This window comes from Lathyrus oleraceus, chromosome 2 (assembly GCF_024323335.1).
Source record: "Lathyrus oleraceus cultivar Zhongwan6 chromosome 2, CAAS_Psat_ZW6_1.0, whole genome shotgun sequence".
Taxonomy (NCBI): Eukaryota; Viridiplantae; Streptophyta; class Magnoliopsida; order Fabales; family Fabaceae; genus Lathyrus; species Lathyrus oleraceus.
The window spans coordinates 2606124-2617982 of record NC_066580.1 but is presented as its reverse complement, the minus strand read 5'-3'; positions in this window follow the sequence as shown (position 1 = coordinate 2617982).

The window sequence follows — 11859 nt, the reverse complement described above, 5'->3', positions numbered from 1 at the left end:
TTAGTTCTGTTATTCTCTCGAAGAACAAACTAAGTTACATGCTGAAGTATAGCAGAACACCACTCTGTCTAATGTTCAGTAGCTGCTGTTAATGATGAATGTCATAACATCCAATTTGACATTCAGTCAGTAGGCCTTATGTCAGGTCTGGTCTTTCCTTGATAACCAGACTGGAAATAAATACTAAGTTCTATTCCTTAGTATTTGTTGACAGGTATGAATGTCACAGCATCCAGTTTGACATTCAATAATTCCTGTGTTAGCTAGTCCTGCAGTAACTATAATGTAGTCACACATACATGTCATGACATCAGTCAAGACATTAGTAACCAGCTAGTGTTTTACCATATAATGCAGCCAATTAAGCACCTACATTAACCAAAATGGTTAACCGGTTACACCTGTAAAACCTAGCAACACCGATGGAAACCAAACTCTTTCCATAACATTCCAATGGATAACTCAAGCATTGTGTCACATTCATTAACCACACAAAACTAACACATCAATTCCATACTAACTCATTCATACTAATTAACCACACTTTAATGAACTAATTGCATCTAATAACTAATCCTAATTCTAAATTTTTTGATTTAACTAACTAGTATTTGAAATTGACATTTTCAAACTAACCATAATAGTATACTAACTTTCCTCACTAATTTCCTAAATCTCATATCACTAACTATTATAGTTCAACTAACATATTTTAGCTCATTCTAACTTACTATCCAATTTATTTTCAATTCAAAATCAATAACCACAACACAACCAAAACATTAACTATATTAATACCATTTAGTAATTAACAACATCAATTTACATGAAGTTCAACAATCAACTACATGCTCTAATTCAACACAACTAACAATTAGCAATACTGACACAACTAGTTCATCGCCAGGGCATGAGAATGAAGAAAACTTAACAGAAGCATCAAGTGCAGAAGTTTGGAAAGACCAGTCCTCTTCAAGTCTGATGAAGAAATGGCTCTGATAAAATTGCAAGTGACATCAGTGAGCCTGCAGAAGGAATTGAAGTAGAAGTTGTTATAGAACACAAGAAACCAAATCAAAATCATTGAAATTCAAAACCAATTAACTGATTCTAAAACTTTAGCCACTAACAGTCCCAACTAACAAAACAAAATTTTCATTAACAACTCTAATTCAACTAACTCTATAACATTTCATTAATACCAATAACTAATCTAACTATTTTTCTAACAACTTAAACTAACTTCCACTCATTAACTAACTTTCAATAACATTTAACCTTAAAAACCAATACAACTAACTGACTCATTCTAATTTCACTAACTTCACTTTTCATATTAGTTTGACTATAATTAACTCATTCTAATTTTTTAGAAGAAGAAAAAGAGGATCATTTTAGCAATTGAGAAATAGATATTGAAAGGATTTCTCTGGTATTTTCTTGCACTATTTTGCACTGGCCTAAGATTCAACAAACACCAAGGCACTCTCCGCCTTATAGGTCAGTCGCTCCCTCTGAAATCCCTCACCGAAGAATAAGCCCAACACGTAAGGAACTTTTGAAACTTGAAAATGTGGATTGAGACAATGATTGCTCTTCACCATCAATGGGCGTTTCGTGTTCAGGCCCATAGATTTTGCTCAAACACACCCTGTTATCCTTACTACACACCCTATGAACACAACACCATACAATACTCTTTGGGCCTCAACTATGATTGGGCCCCTGCTCCCATTTCCAGGCCATACTCCTATTCAGGGCCTTAATCACTCATTTTATATTATTTTTGGTTTTTTTAATACATTTTGACACATTTTAGTTTATTTTAATCTTTTTTCACACATCTTAATTTTTTTGCAATATATTTTTAATACATAGAAATACATTTTTTTAATAAAGCATTTTGGAAATAAAAATGTTAATACTTAGATTTCAATCAAAATTTAAGTAGTTTTAGTTTTATAATTAATTCAATTGAATTCCATTAATTTCTTTAGAATTAGAATTTATGCTCAATTAAAATCTATGTGCTTGTGATTTATATCTTGATCATGTCTCTGATTGATTAATTGATCAAATTCATATTGGATCAATTAATCACTTCACATTTATCTGATTCCCCTATCCAGTCAAGTGATCATAAGTCCCTTGATCGCTTGATGGTGTCGCAACCTGCGAAAAAACAACCGGCGAAAAAGAAAATGACAGAAGAGTCACCACCGTGCGTTATTTATCCCAAAGGAGGGAAAGAAAACGCTCAAAGTAAACCTGGAAAAAGGAAAGGAAAAGACAAGGTCTCGCAACCAAATCTTGGGTTCGGGAGTCGATTATGCGAAGGGAAGGTATTAGCACCCCTACGCATCCGTAGTACTCTACGGGATCCACTCTTGTTGTTCTTGTCTAAAGGGTGTGGGTTTATCTAATGTACTATTTACTAAAAGAGGGGTCAAAAGAAAATGACTCGCACGGATGTCGCATCCACTGCATACGTATCTCATCTGAATATGAGAATCAGAGTCTTCGTAGCTCGGCTGACCTATTGGGTTAAGGAGGAGTGTGCTCGCTAAGACATCGCGTCTTATGCCTACGTATCTCATCTGGAATGAGAATCAGAGCAAACCGTAGTTCGGCTACCTACGGGTTTGGGGTTTTTAGGTGAACGACGTTACTACGCAGTCTACCGGATGCTCGACCTTTGGAGACTTACTCGCCTGTAGTAGAAGGAGTTAACGTGTTCTTAGGAGAAGAAAAATCAATGAGTTTGTTCGTGTTTTAGGAATGCTCATGCAAAAAGGAAGTCCTAGACGAAGGAACAGTGCTACCTTAATTGACATGTAAACGAGAGACTATACGAAGCCTAGCAATCCTATGGGGAGACAATCACACCATACAAAACAAACATGCATAAAGTAAACACACCAACGACGGGGCTCAAACATACATGGGTAGGGCTTTAGTCAAGAGGGGTCATATCAACCTCGACAAACAAGCCATGGAAGGGTAATCAAACGGGCTCTTAACCACTGACATTGAACGTCAGGGTGAGCAAATCAAAAGGGTAATGAGGATAAGACCTCATAGCTCTTAACCCTGGACAGGGTGAGCTCATGACAAAAAGTGGGGATTCAGAAAGGTGGAACCCTCTCCACTGACTGACCGGACAAAAGATCTTGGGCTTCTGTTCTGAAGCATCGACACGTAGTGTGAGCTTAAAGAACGACACACTGAATAACGGGGGATTGACTACTAATCCCTTTTATCCGTCAATTGCCTCTTTATGGAGGTCTTTAGCACAAAAGTAAACATACAAAAACATTGCCTCCTATTGAGGTCTTCCAACTAAGAAAGCAGTAAAATGCTGAAAAGATGTAAAAGGGATCAAGAGATCTACCACACGAATAAAGATCCGAAGTAACAACAACTCAAGAGATAAGAAACCCAGAGGTCTTTCAAGTTAACATCATCAAAGAAAGCAAATCAGCAAGGTAATCGGAATAAATCTCCAAATGGTATCCCACAAATAAAGTGGAACACCAAGCAAGCTATCCCTGCAAGAGTCATGTGAGCCCTCACAAAAACTCAACAAACAGGTTAGAAAAAACAAGATGGGATGCAATCAAGAGTTGCACCAAATCAAAATGTAACCACATGAATCATGCCATTAAAGTTCACAAATAAAAGTTCCCAAAAACACCCAAGGATAGGAGGCCTAAGCCTCTTGTCAAACAAATGCATCAAAAGGGTATCAAAACTCAAAATCAGGGGCAAGGATCCACACCTCAAGACATGACATACATACTAAAACAGGTGCCCGGAGGCAATAGAAAACATGTCATAACAAAGCATGAAACAGATTGGAAAGCAAACAGAAAAAAATCAGCTACTGTCGCGATCGCTACTGCTTCGCCTAGCGAAGGCTTAGCGAAGCTTCGCTACAGGTTCGCTTAGCGAGGTGCTAGCGAATGCCTGCGGGTTCTGGATTCTTCTCTGATAACAGTATGATTTCAGAAGTTACGTGATCAAACATTCAAGGTATTGTTCTACACGTTCATGCACATCTAAACCCACATGCAAAACCTAACGATATCCACTCCCCCAAGTTCACCCATAATACCTCATACGTTCAGAAAATTCAAATTGAAAGCGTAAAGTAATGGGAATAAGGCAAACCCGATTGGAGAGATCGAATGAGATTGAATTGCCTGCTTGGGTTTGTAGAACAATCTTAGGGTTTATATGAGAGGGAATTGGTTCTTTGCAGATGAGTTCCCTTCAGTCTCTGGAGGCTACTCTGAATTCTGTTAGCTCTTCTCTCACTATTTTCTTCCAGGGTTTTTTGGGAGATGGAAGTCTAGAATTTATAACCTGATTTTCGTGGCTTTGTGGGCTCAAAATGAGAGAGGTCCAAGCCCAAGATTTTCTGTTATATTTTGAAAACGCGTGCGCTTCGCCTAGCGAAGAATTTGCTCGCCTAGCGAGCGTGACAGTTCAGATTCGCTAAGCGAACCACGCTGCTCGCCTAGCGAGTATGGCAGCTCAGGCACAGACTTTTCCTCCTTCAAGATTAGCGTTTTGAATGATGAATAGGCCCCATTTGAACATGTTGGAAGTAACTCAAGTCATTCCCTTGTGTTGACTGATCACTCTGATAAAACCCACAAAGTGTCTTGGATGATATTCAAGCTTCTTGGATCTAATTCGGATTGACATGATGAAATGCAATATGAAATGTTAAATGACCTAAAAATGAATGCATGAATGAGGGGCAAATTTGAGGTGCTACATATGGGATTACATATCTATACTTGCACTATACTGGATCTCAAGTCTCACTTCAACTCAAGACTGCATCATGAAAGACTCTAAAGACTCTGGACATCAAGTACAACAAAAAGATTCTTCTTCAACACTTGTCAGTTGTGATGCGAATTGTGTGCCACGAGCCTTAAGTAATAAAGAAGGGATGAGAGGGAGTATTCCTATCCTCCTTTTGAATATCTTTGGATATGGGATGCCTGGCCCAAATTTTCAAAGTATTCACCTCTATTCATAGACTTTAATGCAATTTAAATCAAATAACTGTCAAGTCTTCTTCCCCACATACAACACTACAATAATCAACATCCATTGCACTTGTCTCTTACACTTCCCTCTTTGGATCAAACATAACATTCTCTTCGACACCATACATTCTTTGGGTTAATAACCTCATGGATAAACACCCATCTTTGAACCAAAATCCTTTATCGTGCATGCTTTCCTTGTTAGACCTCGTGCTTAGGTAAACCCCCTCTTCATGCATGTTTATCTTATCAGAACCAGTGCTTAGACAAACCCTTCTCATGCATGTTTGCCTTGTCAGACCTCGTTTTTAGGAAAACCCCATATTCATGCATGTTTGTCTTGCCAGGCCCAATGCTTAGACTAACTCTTATCTTTCTTATTTACCTTGTCATACCTCGTGCTTAGACAAACCCCTATTCATGCATGTTTGTCTTGTTAGATCCATTGCTTAGACAAACCCTTCCCTTTCTTGTTTTCCATGTCAGAACTCGTTCATAGGAGACCCCCCCCCCCTTTGTAGGTCTTGATCCCTGGATCTAGGCAAAATCCTACAATTTTGCATTGGCCACACCATCTATTGGTTAACGTCACACACCCTTTGGTTTAGACACGCCTACCTATAGTTTCAAATAACACAATCTTGGCCCAATTAATACTTTCACCACACCTCAACAACACTCTCTTCATTTCATAACTCTTCTACATTTCATGCAATTCCTTTTTAATCCAATTCAATCAACTCTTTCTTTCTTTTATCACACAAACTCTTTTTCAAAATAATTTTCTTTCTTTTCATAAAAGAAATGTTATAATATGTTCTTTAGAAGTCAGACTAAAAGCTTAGAGCATCCGAACAAGGACCAGAATCAGCTAACATCTACACATTTATAGGATACGATTATAACTGTTCCTTAAAATCAACCAACATATCCGTATTTGCTACCACGAACTACAAAGCTATGATTTTCTCATTGCAATATGAGAATACATATACACGAGGGTTCGAATCCTTGGTGAGCACACTAATTAATAAACTTCTTTTTTCCCCTTTTAGAATTCACAAGTAACCTTTAGATAATAACACCCATTCACGCAAAGAACAAACAAAATGGTTCCCGTTAAGTACAACAGATGTGATGGGTGCTAATACCTCCCCCTTGCATAACTGACTTCCTCACCCTTTTTCTTTTCCCCTGAATTTTATCGATATTTTCCCTTTCCTTCGGAGATAAATAAAGTTTTGTGGCGACTCTGTTGTATTTTTGAGTGTGCGACGCGCTTAAGAAGTTTTCGTGGTGCGACACCTGGTTTTTAAATTAATTTATTTATGTTTTATGCGTCTAAATGATTTTATCGATGGGTGGTGCGTGTTTTTGGTGTTGTTGGGAGTTATTGAGATTTTTGTAAAATTATTATAGTTAATTAAAAATAGTAGAAAATAATAAGATAATTGAGACTTGGGAGAAAATATAGTTTAATGAAAATAATAGGGTGAAGGGAGAATTAACAAGAGTTGATGGTAATTAGTGGGATTAAATAAAAACAAATAGGAATTAGGTTATTATCACTTAAATAGAAAAGTGGGGAAAGCTAAAAAGTCAATGCGTGACTTTTGGGGGAAAGAGGCAAAAAGAGAAGAAAAGGCAAGAAAAACCTAAAGAGAGGGAAAAAGAGGAAAAAAGTCATAACAAAAACTTTGAATTTCTACTGGAAATTAATATAAGGGAGAAATTACTCATGAAGCGTAGATCAGGATCCTCACCTTCCTCTAAGTTTTCATCCTTTCTACAATTGTTGATGTTTGACATGTTAGGGGGTGATTTGTATGGAACTTAATTCATATGTTATGATGAACATGAGTTCGTGTGCTGATTTTGATGTTGATTTTCATATGCTTGTGTATGTATAATTTTATTGGGTTGTTGTTCATGTTTTCATATATTGGTGTTATGTATCAATGAAGAGCATGATGATATGATGCGATTGAAGGAGAAGAGCGATCCATAACGCAGCGGAATTTAAAATTTCTCCTTTAGTGATCCTTACAAATGGGCATGATCAGTGATAGAATCACTACCTTTTGTGGCGATTGTAACCTTTGATGCAGATCTACGGAGCGATCATGAACGTTGAACGATGACAACGCCTCTACTCAGTCCACACGAATGGATTCCTTCAATCTCAGTGCTAGCTGCTACGAATGAAGGCTTTGAGTGAGAGAGAGAGAGAGAGAGAAACGAAATTGCAACTGCACAAATACTTCTACACAAGGATTCTATTTATAGAACCACTTGTGTGGGCTGCAAGCTAAAAAGCCCACTCAAGTGTATGTGGCCCATATCTTATAATATGCCAAAATCACTTAAGCGCGTGGTACCTTACCATATTTCGTATTCTACTTAAGTACACTGTACCTTACGATGTTCTACAATTCACTTAAGTGCACCGTACATTACGGTATTCCTTAGTTACTCTATCTCTCATCAATCCGTCCTTTTGTGTGTGACCCTGTAGGTTTTCGCGGCATTGGCAATTATATTAAATCACGTATTTAACATAATAAACAGTGAGCGGTATCTAGCAACACATCACTGCTACCCAAGACACAAAAATGTCATGTGATCTGACAAATCCTTCTGTGATAATACTTATGTATATAATTACCCTTTTGCCCTTATGTCTATATTGAACATAAGACATAGACCATGTCATCCTTGTCCAGTTCAATATTGGGCCTATAGACATTTATCCTATTATGCCGGATGGGCAAATTCCATCTAGGTCACTCATGTCCCTTAGCATGCTTCGTGGAGTATCCATCAACTGTCTTTATGGTCATCCAGTTACGAACAATGTTTGATCAGCAATAAGGCACTCGACTCTACATCTAGGGTCCATAGTGGTTTCAGGTCGAAGGGTGGTATACACCATTATCACCATGAGAATAACTTATGACACTTTGCATAACATTCTATATAGTATTCTCATGGCTGGTCAATCCAGTATAAATATTACTCTTAATATTCATACATATGTTTAAGACTTGATAACTCCTTATCCATGATCCATGAGATGTGATCATCAGTCTATATACATAATAGTCTTAATGCTTTAATGTTATCCCACTTCACAATAAAGCTCGACTATGGATACTTTAAGAAAATTGTCCTTATGTTTAATGTGATCTCATGATTAAGTCACACTTGATACATTAAACGTACTATCTATTCTAGGGACTTTATTAGACAAACATAATAAAGAAAAAGCCTTTTATTATTAATAAATAATTCGATACAAGTACCAAAAGTATTGGCCTCTAGGGCTTACACCAACAATCTCCCACTAGCACTAGAGCCAATCAGGCATACCCATAATGCCCATAGATCTAGTATGGCCATCATGCTTCTGCCGCGCAAGAGGCTTTGTCAGTGGGTCAGCAATATTGTCAAGTGTAGGTACTCTGCATATTTTCACATCTCCTCTATCTATTATCTCTCGAATGAGGTGATAACGCCTAAGTATGTGTTTGGATCGTTGGTGAGATCTAGGTTCCTTAGCTTGTGCGATAGCACCATTGTTATCACAATAGAGACCAATGGGATCCACAATGCTAGGAACTATGCCAAGTTCACTAATGAACTTTTTGATCCAAACAGCTTCCTTTGCTGCACTTGAGGCAGCAATATACTCGGCCTCGGTTGTAGAATCAACAACTGTATCTTGCTTTGAACTTTTCCAACTCACAGCGCCACCATTTAAGCAAAACACATAACCAGATTGCGATCTAAAGTCATCCTTATTTGTCTGGAAGCTAGCATCGGTGTATCCAATTACAGCCAGCCCTTCCTGACCTCCATATATCAAGAATGTGTCCTTAGTCCTTCTCAAATACTTAAGGATATTCTTGATAGCTACCCAATGAGCATCACCAGGATCATATTGGTACCTACTCGTTGCACTTAAAGCATATGAGACATCTGGTCGAGTACATAACATGGCATACATGATAGATCCTATTGCAGATGCATATGGAATCTTATTCATGTGATCCTTTTCTTCCTTAGTTGAAGGGGATTGTGTTTTTGATAGACACATGCCATGTTACATAGGTATGAATCCTTTCTTGGAATCATGCATATTAAAGCGTCTCAGCACTTTGTCTATGTACGTACTCTGACTTAGGCCAAGCAGTTTTTGTGATCTATCTCTATAGATTCTGATTCCTAATATATAGGCTGCTTCACCTAGGTCCTTCATAGAAAAGCATTTCCCCAACCAAGTGTTTACTTGTTGCAGGGTAGGGACATCGTTTCCAATTAGTAATATGTCATCTACATATAATACCAGGAAAACGATCATGCTCCCACTAACCTTCTTGTGGACACAAGGCTCATCTTCGTTCTTGATGAATCCATATTGTTTTACTGTTTCATCAAAACGAAGATTCCAGCTTCTGGAAGCTTGCTTCAATCCATAGATTGATCTTTGTAACTTACATATCTTTTGGGCTTCTTCTGGTATGTCAAATCCTTCAGGCTGTGTCATGTACACATCCTCAAGAAGATTCCCATTAAGGAAAGTAGTTTTGACATCCATCTGCCATATTTCATAATCATGATATGCAGCGATAGCAAGTAAAATCCGAACAGATTTAAGCATTGCAACTGGTGAAAAGGTTTCATCATAGTCAACCCCATGAATTTGTTTATATCCTTTTGCAACCAGTCTTGCCTTATAGGTATGTACCTTACCATCCATGCCAGTCTTCTTTTTGAAGACCCACTTGCATCCTATAGGGTTAACTCCTACAGGAGGCTCTACCAAGGTCCAAACATGGTTTGTGTACATGGAATGCATTTCAGATTTCATGGCTTCTAGCCACTTCTCAGGCTCGGGACCAGTAATGGCCTATTGGTAGGTCACATGCTCATCTTGATCCATGAGTAATACATCACCTTGATCAGTTATGAGATATCCATATCTCTCAGGTAGGTGACGTATCCTGCTTGACCTACGCTGGTCTTGTTCTACTTGAGCAGGTTGCTCTTCCACAACTACTTGTGTTTCCTGCTCTAATTCCTCCATAGGTGTATTAATGCTTTATGATTCTTGAATTTCTTCAAGCTCTACTTTCCTCCCACTGATTCCTTTAGAAATAAAATCCTTTTCTAGGAAAACTCCAGTTCGAGCGACAAACACTTTTCCCTCAGAAGGATCGTAGAAGTAATACCCTCTTGTTTCTTTAGGATACCCCACAAATAAGCATTTGTCAGATTTGGGCTCAAGCTTAGTTGAAATTTGTCGTTTCACATAAACTTCGCAACCCCAAATCTTCATGTAATACATATGTGAATTCTTACCACTCCATATCTCATATGTGGTTTCTTACCACTCCATATCTCATATGGTGTCTTCTCAACCTTTTTGGATGGAACACGGTTAAGTGTGTAAGCTGCTGTCAATAGTGCATGTCCCCAAAAGGAGTTTGGAAGATCGACGTGACTCATCATGGATCGGACCATGTCTAACAGGGTTCGATTTCTTCTCTCAGATACACCATTCCATTGGGGTGTTCCAGGAGGAGTAAGTTGGGATAGGATCCCACACTCTTTCAGATGGTCATCAAACTCTAGGCTTAAATACTCACCACCTCGATCTGATCGAAGAGTTTTAATATTCTTACCTAGTTGGTTTTGTACTTCATTCTTGAATTCCTTGAACTTTTCAAAGGACTCTGATTTGTGTTTCATTAAATACACATAACCATATCTACTGAAATCATCAGTAAATGTGATGAAGTACTGAAAACCTCCTCTGGATGGTATGTTCAGTGGTCCACATACATCAGTATGTATGAGGGCCAAAAGATCATTAGCTCTTTCACCTTTTCCTGTGAATGGAGACTTTGTCATCTTTCCAATTAAACAAGATTTGCATGTCTCATATGATTCATAATCAAAAGAGTCCAAGAGTCCATCTTTATGGAGTTTGGAAATGAGTTTCTCATTTATGTGGCTTAATCGACAATGCCAAAGGTAAGTTGGATTTAACTAATTAGGTTTCATCCTTTTAGTATTAATGTTATAAATAGGCATTTCAATATCAAGGACATATAGTCGATTGTTCATTTGTGCAGTAGCATAGAATATATCATTCAAATAAATTGAGCAATAATTGTTCTTTATTATAAATGAAAAACCAAACTTGTCCAAACAAGAAACGGAAATAATATTCCTGCTAATTGCAGGTACATAATAACAATTCTCTAACTGAATTATTAAACCACTAGGTAAAGTCAATACATAAGTTCCTACGGCTAAAGCAACAACCTTTGCTCCATTGCCAACTCGTAGGTCAACTTCACCTTTTGCCAAATCTCTACTCCTTTTTAGCCCCTGCACATTGGTGAAAATGTGAGAACCGCATCCAGTATCTAATACCCATGATGCAGAAGTAGATAAATTAATTTCAATAACAAAAATACCTGAAGTTGAAGTCTCTACTCCATTCTTCTTATCTTCTAGGTACTTTGGGCAGTTTCTCTTCTAGTGTCCGGTCTTACCGCAATGGAAGCAAGTGCCTTCCTTTGCTATGCCTCCACTAGGCTTCAAAGTAGCAACAGTGGGTTTGGGTTTGGCAACTTCCTTGCCTTTCCCTTTATCACCCTGCTTGGCGGGTCTTTTGTTTTGTCTCTTTCCATTTCCGATCATCAGAATGGACTTCCCTTTTGACTTCAGATTCTGCTCAGCAGTTCTTAACATGGCTAGCAGTTCAAGAAGAGATTCGTCCATATCA